This window comes from Falco naumanni, chromosome Z (genome assembly GCF_017639655.2).
Source record: "Falco naumanni isolate bFalNau1 chromosome Z, bFalNau1.pat, whole genome shotgun sequence".
NCBI classification, from domain to species: Eukaryota; Metazoa; Chordata; class Aves; order Falconiformes; family Falconidae; genus Falco; species Falco naumanni.
In genome coordinates, this window is record NC_054080.1 from 41,563,139 (window position 1) to 41,575,176 (window position 12,038).

The 12,038-nt window shown below is 38.3% G+C and overlaps 1 protein-coding gene across 11 annotated transcripts in view; it reads right to left on the reverse strand.

Moving 5' to 3' along the window:
• The window catches only part of LOC121081017 (aminopeptidase O (putative)), a 204,851-nt gene extending 193,249 nt beyond the window's left edge, over nt 1–11,602 (reverse strand). For 10 of the 11 annotated variants that reach the window (XR_005825563.1, XR_005825564.1, XM_040579583.1 and 7 more), the window contains exon 1: nt 11,556–11,600. The gene's annotated coding sequence lies outside the window, so the exon portion shown is untranslated. Of the gene's footprint in view, nt 1–11,555 lie in introns of all 11 variants that reach the window. The other variant, XM_040579584.1, reaches the window with a different exon arrangement.
• Nucleotides 11,603–12,038: the final 436 nt, after the last annotated feature.

Below are 12,038 nucleotides of genomic sequence, written 5' to 3' on the forward strand. Positions count from 1 at the left end.
AAAATCTGTTTTAGAGGGTTATCTTAAAGCTATTTTTGGTCATAGCTCTCTAATTTAATTCCAGTAACTTATTTCTGTAATACAAATACGTGGCCAAAAGTAAATGCTAAAAAGTAGTAAAAGACCTTGAAGTCCAATCTTGTAACTCTAAATAAGCATCAGAGTTGCTGCTGTACATGCAGATATTTGTTCATTCTGCTGTAAAGAAACTGTCCGCTAACATTCTTGCACTGGACAGTTCTTAACTTAGTGAGAAACTCATCCACAGAAGTTTTGCTAAAGCACAATTCAGTACCTTTTTGCCAGCAGTAACAGCCCATACACACAGCATACAGAAAAACATCACATTTAAGACAACTGGAAAGAAGCTGGTATTAGTGTAACTGCTTTGATCGCCTATTACATAAGCTCTCTCCTTGGTTTTGCATCTCCACTATATACTATGATTCTCTGGAGGCAGGAACTCTACATTCATTATTGCCATGAATTCCTTATTGCTGTGATAATGAAAAACTCCTCTAGAAATTCAAAAGCCCACTGGGAACACATGTGTGGAACTGCAGAGATAAAGCCCCTTGCTAGGATGTATATAATAATAATTCATTAGCAAGGCTTGTTAACAGAACTAGACATTTTCTTCTACCTGCTGAAAAGCAGAAGCCTAACTCTCTGCAACAATACAAAACTATACAGAACAGCAAAATAAGACAAAATTGATAAACATTTCTTGAGACTGTATCCAAGTTGAGATTTTAGAAGAAAAAAGTCCTAAAAAAATGTTTTGTTGCAACTCTGTCTAGCACTGTAGTCATGTATAAAGAACCAGTCACATATAATACTAGCTTATGTATGGTAACTAGGCATTTCCTACATCCCTATTATTAGCTTTTTCAATTGCTGCCACTTAACATTAAAGCTTCAATAAAATGTATCACATTAGAAATTTTAAAGATTATAAATATGCATTTCAGGTTTGATTGTTTTGATCATTTCAGTGGAAGTTATCAAGAAGTATTTGCAAATGAGTATGTGGTTAGAACACTCTTAGTACCACAGCATTCTCTGCTTTACAGGCAAGCAACAACACATGTTGTTCATTTATATCTATTTTTAAAGAAAAGCAGAGACCAAAAACTAGAGACATATACCTCTGTATATGGAAACATTTAGCTGTACAAAATAATGTTAGGTATTAGTAGAACACTCCTGCTTCATTCTCCAGGGTTCTATGGTATTGATAAGGCATGGGACTCCCAGCTCTTGCCCACTCCTACTCGTATTTCCCCAAATTAACTGTGCATACATGCCTAGTTTGCTTCACTTAAAATATTTAGAAAGTTCATAACCCAACTCCAAGTATTTGCACTCCTCAAAATGCACATCCAATACTCATTAAAAGCAATAATTTTCAAATACATGCAAGGAGCTATTTAAAATGTGCCCTGCATATGTGAAAGAATTTCGGTAGGCTACCCTTCGTTCACATTAAAATGTCTTTTCATCAGCCAACTGTATCGTTTCTACTACATTTGGCCTTTCTTATCCATGTCATCCAAACTCTAGATTTATTTAAAATATTCTCACAGTATATCATCTTTGTTTGTTTGCTTGCTATTGGTTTTTGTGCCTCCACTATCGCATACATACCTCATATCTGATAGACTAATTATATTGCCTGGAAGAGTCCTCAGTGGAATAATTTAGCTCTTTCCCTTGAGATGAGACAGAAGTATGTGAAACACTCCTCTTATTTTTTAAATACCTCTGCAGAATGGAATTGTTCAGTTTCACTTGTCAGCATGATCCATTTTTTCATAACATATAAATAAATATTCATTCCTGTAAACTTTCTTCTTCCCTCTAAGCTTCCCTGTGTTCATGTTTCCTAAAATTTTGGATAAAGAGGACCTAGTTATACTGCACTTATTTGCTTCTCACCCCTTCTAATCCCCACTCCCACTGCCAGGTCACTCTTCCTCAACACACCACTCAACACACCAGTTCAGAATAGGCAGATGGTTAAGATAAAGTTTAAATTGTGCTCTGAATAAAAATTGTTCATTTTGCCTGTAATATATTAAGTCCATTTACATAGCCTGGTCATTCAACAGACCAACAAGGGCTGGGAAGACCCAGCAAGAAAGACAATAAATACTCATATTGCTAAAGCTAGAAGTGTTGTTGTAACCCCGGCCTTTATAACCCACTGTTTGCTCTACTAAACCTGAGCTGACATTGGTAAAACCACAAAATAATTCTCTGAGCTTTTCCCCATTTTTTATTTGCACACTGAATTTATCTTTCTGTAATACTTTGTACTTACTGCTATTGAATTTCAACTTAATGTTTTCAAATAATTTTTAAAAATCACTTACATCCTTAACTCCAAAGTCCTTGTAACCTCTCCAGATTGACCTCATCCAACCACTCGACTAATGCAGACATAAAACACACGAGGGTGTATGTGTATCCACAAAAACCTAAACTAATCGTAGCCTGAGATGCCACAATAGGAAATGTGTCTGTCTTCTTCAAATTTCTGCACAGCCTTCCTTCTTATGAAGCTACACAAGTGCAGAGGACAACTCAAGGAAAGAGGCAGGAACATGCAGGTGGGGACAGAATATGATTGCCCTTCAGGAAGCAGTTCACGCTGGGATAGACTTAAACCCAGCATGAGGCCATATCCAAATTTAACAAAAGTTGAGAAAAACCCAGGACAGACTCACTACATTTAAGTACATTGAAATAATTTTAAAATGTTCTCAGAGTTACACTGAAGCTGGTCCGGAGAGTTTTGTTTGGTGGGTTTTAAAACCAAAATCAAATACAATTAAAAACTAAATTCAGACAAATTACAGAAAGTTAATAAAGGACACAACAGTCCTTCTGAAAGCAAAGCAAAATTTCTATGGTTTCTTCATTATCTAATAGCTCAGTTGTTTGGTAAGGGAAAGCAATCAGATTATTTTAACAACTTTAACTTTTGACAAGCCTCTACTGCATTATTTTTTCCATTAAATATTCATAAGGCCTAACAATCTACTTAGCTTAACTTAACCCTCTGGAAAGAAACTAAGTTTAAAATAAGCCTACTAAAAGGCTGCAATTTCACTGACAGAACAGGCCTAGCAGAGAGCCACTAACATGGCCAGAGGACTGAAGCACAAATGCAGGAGGAGAGGCCAACAGCACTGGGTCTGGTCAGCCCTGGGATGAGACAGGAAAGATTATCTGCTGTATCCCAGCACCTGAAGAGGTGTGTACAGAAGATGCAAGCAGACTCTTTTTAGAGGAACACAGAGAAAAAACAAGCAAAAAAGATACTAAGCTGCCTTGCAAATACAACTACATTCCATACTATACTGCATTAAACAGAGATAACATTTTTAGAAATACAAAAAGTGGTCATTTTTATATTCTGCAGGCCTGCCTTTTTTGTTGTTTTTAACTGAAATGCTAAATAAAAAGATAAGGAGCAAATAAATAAGACCAGAAATACATAATTTTAAGAATGAGTATACTAATTATATACTCCCAGGAAACAGCATTCTTTGTATTTTCAATAGAAGTCCAGAATTTAGCCGAGACAAGACAATGAACAAAACACTACTCTTCTGCTCCAGGAACAAGATAACCAGAAACTTGCAAGACAGAGTATATGTTCAGAAGTAATCAGACTACATCACTGTTTCTAAAGTTGATGGTTTATTTTCCACACAGAATTCAGCTTTAATATATATTTTGTTGCTATAGTATTAGGGTGATCTTCCACACAGCATTCAGAGTGGCTACTTAAGCGTTGTTTGTAATAATAAAAATGCCTAAACAATATTGTTTAGATGCCTAAACAATATTGTCTGCATTGATTGCTTATTGAAAGGCATCTTAAGACATTGTCTGCAACCTATATGACAGATTTTCAGAAGGTATAGAGATCTACAGAGATCTACCTAGTGCTTTTAATGGAGACTGGGGCACTAAATGTCTTCTTAGGAAGGGAGGGATGAGGAAAGGGGGAATGAACAGGAGCACAAATGCATAGTGAAGTCTAATTATTTACTCCCTCCAATGACTCTAAAAAGCTCTGAAACAGAATTACAAAGCCAATTGCCTTTTTTTTTCACTAATCCCTAGTAAAGACTGAGGCGAAAATTGTCCTTAAAACATAAATCAATTGTTACTTCAGTAATAGATTAAGATGAATGCAAGGACAAAAATTCTTCAAGTAACACTAATGTATGTTTAAATAAAATTAATTCCATACATAAATGTTAAGGATGGAAGCAGAGCATTGCGCTTGTTTCAGAGACAGAATACAAAATAAAACCTGTGCTGTGAATGGAAAGCAACTTTACCAAAATTTAACAATAATTTTTAAAAGCTTTTCAGATCATTAAACATTTGTATTTGAATTCTAGAACTTCACTTCACTATGAGAGCTCTTGTATTCATAATCTTTTGACTATAACACACTATGGTAAGAAAGAAACGATGACATGAGTAGTAGGTTACTTCCTGCTTTTCTTCCAGGCAGCTTAGACAACAATGCTAATCTTCAGTCACAGAACTTCACAATATTCACAGAACTAAACCAAAAGCACTTTAGGGTATGATTAGTTAAGTTTTCTGGCACATAAATAAAATATTCATACAAAACATTTGTTAAAAATTATACATACCACAACGTTCAAGGTGTGCTTTTATTACTTATTTTTCAGATACTAATTTAGCCTAATTAATCACCCTGAAAAGATTTTCCATAATTATATTGCAGAGAACTTAGTATTTCCTCTCCTGTGTGGGTGATGTTATAGCACTACGCATTAAATCAACTGGGTACATATGCAATAAAATCCTCTCTTTCCAATGTTAAGTGATTATGAAATACAAACATCACACACTGCCTTTAAACTATTCTTCTTACAACTTCAGAATCACACCAGACCAAAATTTGTAAAAGTATAATCAGCGCTATCACTTTCCCATTCTTAAGAAAAAAAAAGCAAGTATTAATGGGGCTGCAAAACAGTCGCACTTTTTTTCACCCGATTTTATTTATGCTGGCTTTATTAACAATAAATGTAATGGTAAAATGATGCAGTTTTGGAAAGCACACAGCATTTGCAATACAGACAAACATTATAAGGCTACCTAGAATTTCAAGCAATCTCGCGAAAATATTTTAAGGCATGCATATATATATATAAAATGTATGATAGTCACCTGATTAAGACCTAGAAAGATGATTAAAATGTTTCATTTGGGCCCAAAGTCACAGTACATAAGAATTAACTTGACACAAGATGAGCAGATGCATTGTCTTCAACAGCACTGCTAATTTTATTACATTAAAATACATGGGTAAGTGGTTGTGTTCCAGACAAGATGGATATCTACTCCACCTTCAGGCTGTGCCTGGCTTATCAAATACTGGATCTAACCCACCTTGGGAGAATGACTTAGTTTTATCCAAGAAAAGACAGGAATGAACTGTTTATCTGGTCACTTAAATAGACAGCCCTTTTAGTATCAAGAAAAAAAAAGTAAAAGATCAAGGGAATTAACGACTATACACACAACCGCTGTAGCAATGAAACAGATGACATATGAACTGAATTAAAGCAAACCAGAAATCAATACAGAATGCAGTATCAAAGCTAAAAGGTAATTATTATTTTTTTAGTTTCTTAGCAGGACCATTATGAAAACCCATGACTGAACAGGACAAAAAGTTATACATGTATATATATTGTTGCATTTATTTAAATGCTAGGTATATCTGTATCTTTGCTTTCAATCAGTACTGCTATTTCAGTAATATTGTAAAAAAAAAATGCTGATAATATGTTTAAGTTTAGAATCTAGACATGGACTGTCCCACATTGATCCAACATGACTAAATGAGCAAGATGAGAGAGACAGATGCACTCAGAGAAGCAAGAACTTGTAACGACAAGTACATGAGACGGGGAGAAGGATAGCTGTGCCATAATCAAGCATGTTTGTAAACCCCATGCTCTCCTCTCTATTTGAACTGTGATGTCTTCTCTTAAATTTGTGGTATTTTGGTCAGTTTAACTGCACAGACTCTATATAATGACATAATTTACCGTTTGATTCCAACTGCATTTGAGTAAATACAACTTCTATCTTTTCTTCAATCTAGTCTTCTCGTAAATGTATCATAATGTAACTATCCCACCAACATGCTTCCTAACACAAGTACTAAAATACAGCTTATCAAATTCCTAAGCAAAATCAAAAAGAGCTGCAATGTTACACAAATTTGCAAGTTGAGCCTAGGTATACAAAGGTAGGATTCTTCAGTACTTTTTCCTGACTAATTGAAGAGATTCAGATGAAGTGCAACAAACTTGACTCCCGAACAATGTATGATCACGGAACTAATTCAGACTAGCATTTGTCATCCATTCAACTTTCCTCGCTTTCACAAGGAGGAGCTGGAGTATGGAACAGATAAAGAGAAATGGGGCTTTAGTTTTAAACAAGAAAACCTGCTCATGCTAACGACACAGAAATAGAATATCTTGCCTATATACTCATACTTCATGGGGTTTTTTTGAGCACTGATGTGTATATGTTGTGTTGTTACTGAAGTGGTTTAAATAATTCTAAAGAGTTTTCCAGATAATCAAAAGCCCTTGGGTATGCATTCTGCCATACATATGTCAAAGCATGCAGATATCATTTGGTTTATTTTGTTGTTCAAGTATCTAATACACTATTACAACTGAACTTCTGTTCATTCTGCATTTCCTTTCATTCTTCCTTAATAGGTTAAAAAATGAAGATGTTCACATAACAGAAGAAACATACCACCTCAACTGCTAAAACAATATCCTTGCTGTACACCTTAAAAGTTCTCTACACATATCTGAGCTTTGTATATGCAAATAGTACATCTTTTACTACTGCTTCCTAAATACACTGTTCTGAGTCAATATTCCTTGGATTTCATAGGACCAGTTAATCACTATCTTAAGCACATATCAAGGTACTGTCATTATAGAGACAGTAGTAGAGCCATTATTTCTTCTGCCTTTGAGATACTTCTCTTACAAAACATTGTCTTCTGTAATTTTTTTTGCTACATTCTGTCCGTAATATGAGTATTTGGGGTTTTTTTTGGTTTTGCTTTTTTTTTTTTTTTTGCAAGTAATGCATTTCACCTTTAAAAAAGGAGGTTCACTAGCTGGGTTCTAAGCAAGAAAACAAATTAGGAACGGTAACGCTAACACAAACTCTTGCTGTTAATTTTACAAACACTGTTTCATGTCATACTTCTTCTACACACAAAAATGTAACAAATTCCTAGTACATTTTAAAAATAGAAGTCACATTCATTGTACCTTCCTTATCAAATGTACTTCATAAGTCATGAAAACATAAGGCAAGCTAATTGTTTAGTTATATGTTTTAATATTTTAGAAGATAGATGTTTGCAAAAGAATAAGTAACAATAACAGCAGATGGTGGACAACATGAATAGAGTCATTCTTGATCACCTGTGCATAACAGAGTTGCATAAAAGACACAAAGAACAGGAAATAGGAGAGAAATTATGCTTCATGGAATTATATTTGTATAACATTGCTTTTCCACTTAATATAGAAAGCATTGATCTGAATTAGAATCATACACCCCTGGCAGCAAACATGAGAAAAAAGCCTCCAGCAAAGTAAAACATGGTTGCAAAGTAGACAAAGTTAAAGAATAAACTTCCTAAAACTATCTATAGCAAAAAATGTTTCTCTGTGGTAAGAAATACACTACACGGTAACACACAGTTTTGGTTGCTACAGTTAAAGGGAAAATGAAATAAAGAGATAGGAGAAGGAAAGAACTTGTAAATATAACCCTGTCCTACAGGGGAAAGTAGAGAAGAAAAAACGGCCATCTGAACTATCCTGGGAATATAACCATTACAAACAGTAAAGTATAAAAGTGAGAATAACTGTCATACAAAGTATAAAACAGTTAAACCTGTAAACAGCCAATTAAAAACTAGCAATTATGGTAGTTGATAGTGATGTTCCATTATTTCAGGAAGCTGTTACTTTCCATTGCTAACAACCAATTATTCCAATCTAATTCCACTCTAACACTAATAATCCACATGAGAAAATCAGAAAACCACCTGAACTTGTTGAGAGGTCCAGCACAAGCACTCTTAGATGGAAACAAGTGGAAGGCTTAGAAACTTCAAATAAAAACCCCTTGAAAAACAGAGGGCCGTTAGAAATGGCTTCATTATATAAGGGTACAAGCTAGAAATGTACCATCTAGAATGCACTGAATCATCTCCCTTCCCAAGCACATGTTTTATTTCACTGCACTCCTGCTACGTCAGTGATGAACTTTCCTACATTGTTAATACACACAGTGAAAGGTAGGCACAAAATGCAGTTGTCTAAGATCTCTTAATTGCAAAATGTAGAACTACGCCAAATGTTCTTTTGTAAGCATACACAAAATACCTTGTTTCAGAGCACAACTGTAGCTGTATCTTTTCATGCATTTCCAAAAATCTCAGAAAACAAAAACAAATGAAAGAAAGGTCTTTATGAGAGAAGATCATGAGAACTGATCTCCTAACCAAACCAGGCAGTTACAATTCTGTATTTGATGTCTGCCAAGCCCTGGAAAATTCCCAACTTAAAGATGTTCCAAAAATTTGGATACATGAACTGGTTAATGCCTTAAACACCACACTAATATTTTTAATTCTGTAAAATCAGTTGCACAAACTTGTTCACACAAATGCTGACACAAGTAGCAGGCATTAATCCCCAAGACGTAGGTCATTTCTATCTCAGCTTTTCTATTTTTCAGAGAGTATACAAACGCATTGCCTGAAATAACAGCCAATTAAAACAATTAAATACAAATTTACACAAACCAAGTTTTCTAGAAAATGAAGGACAGTCAGACAAACCCTACCAATTTATGTTAGGTCTGTTTGAAGATATTTCTCCCAACTGCCAGTTCTGCCAGAATCATTCCCTTTGAACAACAGTCAACAGAGAGGTATCTCCACACAGTCACGCTCCACGCCATATCCTGGCACACAGAGCCAAACTGGTAATTTAAGCTAACATTCTGTGCTGCAAATAAGGATCTCTGAAGCAGACACCAACTTGTTTGTATTATGTATTCATTACATTCTTCAAAAGGTGTAGAGGTATTTCAGCACCACAGACTTTCCCTACACGCCACTGGTCAATATCCAGGTGCTACACATTTAAACGCCACCAGCTTTTTACCCCTTTGTAAAAGACAGTGCAAAATAAAGACATTTGGATTCTCTTCACCTTCAGTTAAGCATGATTTACTTTATCGATACGTAAAAGCTAACTCAATTGTTTTCAACATGCAGGTGTTAGAATTATAACCTACAATCCTCCATTTAGCATTCTAAAGCACTTAAAAAATGAAAAGCCTTTCCAATAAACATTCTCTTTAATAATTATTAAAGGTTTATAACCAATTCCCTTTAAACTGCTTTCAAGGAAGCTTCTTCCAAACCCAGTTTATAAGTTTTCCACACAATGTAAGACACTAAGATCTTGCCAAGAAGTCAGTTTTGAACATCAGCATCAACTGTAATTTCACTGTTTAAACATCAAGTAATAATATGTATACGTAATTTTCAGTAATTAGCAACTTCCTTTTATTCCACACACTTAACACAAATAGCAAAGCCATCTTTTTAAAGCAGGAGTAAGTTCTTCTGGAGATGAAAGTAAGACTTCAACAAAGTAACAGAATCATTTGCTACTCTTAAACTACTGTAAAACAATCCACACAGGAGTTAGCGGACTTCATTCTGTATCACAGGAAAACCAGCACACATCATAATGAGGCTTTCATGTGAAAGTTAATTCAGCTACTAACACCCCTTGACAAAGCAACTGGTGCTTTTCCAGAAGCCTTCCTTTACATCAGGAAACTACAGAAATAGTGAACATAATGAAGACCTTCATTAATAACTACAAGTTAGCAGCAGTGGAAGTTGCTTCCCATGAGTTGAAATTACAAGCAAAGATAGAAAACTTCTTTCTTTCAGCTGAAATAATAAGGGAAACACAGAAAAATGCATGTCCCCATTTGCCCCCCAAATACCCATCCCAAAGAAAGACACATAATTACAAAGATCAAGACAGAAGCGTAACTTACTATTGGTAAATAAACTAGGAAGAGCATCCTGATATTCCCCATAAACTCTTTTATTTATTGCTGGTTCTTTGTGTTACCAATGTTGTAGCAGCCAAATACCTAAAACCATTAAACAGAGCCCAAATATATACACTTCAGTGTTTTACAAGTCCCTGCCCACAAATCTACAATTAGTGCGTTTACAGAACAGCCACTTGTGTAAGGATGGAAATTTCCATTTTTTATTTTACAAAATTATTTCAAGGTGGACGTGGTTCTTGCCAACCTACTATACTTAACTCAGCTTGAGCTGGAGCATTGGACTAGATGATCTTTAGCAGTCCCCTTCAACCTCAGTGATTCTGTGGAGATGCTGAAATCAAAGAGGTGCAAAATTACCTCCGATTTTATTTTCCAGTCAAAATACAGAAGGATGGGGAGTGTGTGTCTGATTTTTAAAGAGATGGAGCATGCAGGTGAGAAGATACTAATTCATAGGAAGTGTCCAAATCAAGCCTGTGCTGTAATAGAACGACTGATTGCTCTTAACTCAGTGCAGCTGTCATTTATAAATACCACCTACAGCGTGAAAGAACTATTTCCTTAAGGCCAAAATCAGATAACAAACAGCCTTCCCTTTCCAATGCTGACACTGGCAAGCCACTTTGACCTCTGGAGAACTGAGCATTACCTTGAGTAAAGCACCTAACACCCAGTTCAGCTGAAATACTCTGATGAATTACAAAACACCATTTATTAAGATATGAGTTTCACCTACACATTTCCAAGCGTTAAAGAGACCAACAAGCAGAAAGCTTGTTAATCAGCTTTGAGAAGCTTGAGCAGAATTACATGCAAAGTTCTTTTATTAAACTACACTTAAACCTAAAGGGCACCATGTCAAGCTGCGCAAGTACTGTGAAATAAGCTGGCAGGCACTGCCGGCTCCACACGCCCTACTGCTCTGTATTCTGATCATTCTGCTGCTTACTCCTGCCCAGCCCCCGGAGCCTGCTTCGGGACAGGGGCAGTGACGGCAGCTTTCCCTTCCAGAAGCGCCTCACGACGCCGGGAGATGGGCCGGCGCCGGCGGCACGGACCGCGGCGGGGCCCGCGGAGCCGCTGCGCCCAGCGGGCCGCGGCCCAGCCCCCAGGGGGCACCCAGCGCCCCCTCACCCCTCCGCCGCCTCCAGTAGGGACCCCGTAGGCCGTAGGGACCGGGCCGGAGGCGCAGGGCTGGGCGCTGAGAGAGAAGGAACTCCCGCTGCGGCAGCCGCGCGGAGGCGTGGGGGGAGGTGGGGGTGGGTGAGCGGGGCCAGCGGCGCTACCGGCTCTCCCCCGCCCCCTCCCGGGAGCGCCCCGCTCCGCCGTTTTACCTGCCGCGCTCGCCCCACGCCGCCGCCACCTTCCCGCCCGGCCGCGGCGCCTCGTGATGACCTCAGCCCCGGCCCCGCCCCTGACCGCCCCGCCCCGCCCCGGGCCCCTCAGGCTCCGCCCGCGGTCGCTGTTCCCCGCCGTGCCGGGACCCTGCGCTCCGCCGAGCGGGGCTCTCCTTTGGCGGCGGCGCCGGCAGCTCTCGCCGCCGCAGCCCGGGGGCTCGCTGCTACGGTGCGGCTACCTGAGGGTGACGTGCCTGTCACCGAGGCCCCGGCCAGCTCACGCAAGGCGGGGGCTGGGGTTCCCGCTCCCAGGCAGTGCGGGGGACGGGGAGGCGCGGGCGGTAGTGCCCAGCGTGGGGGTTGCTCGGCTGCGTGTACCAGCCTTTGCGGGAACGTTAAGATCACTGGGCCCTGTCACTTTGTCAAGGCAGCCAAAGTCCCACAGACCGCAGCTTGGGATACAAATGCAAGCATTTATTT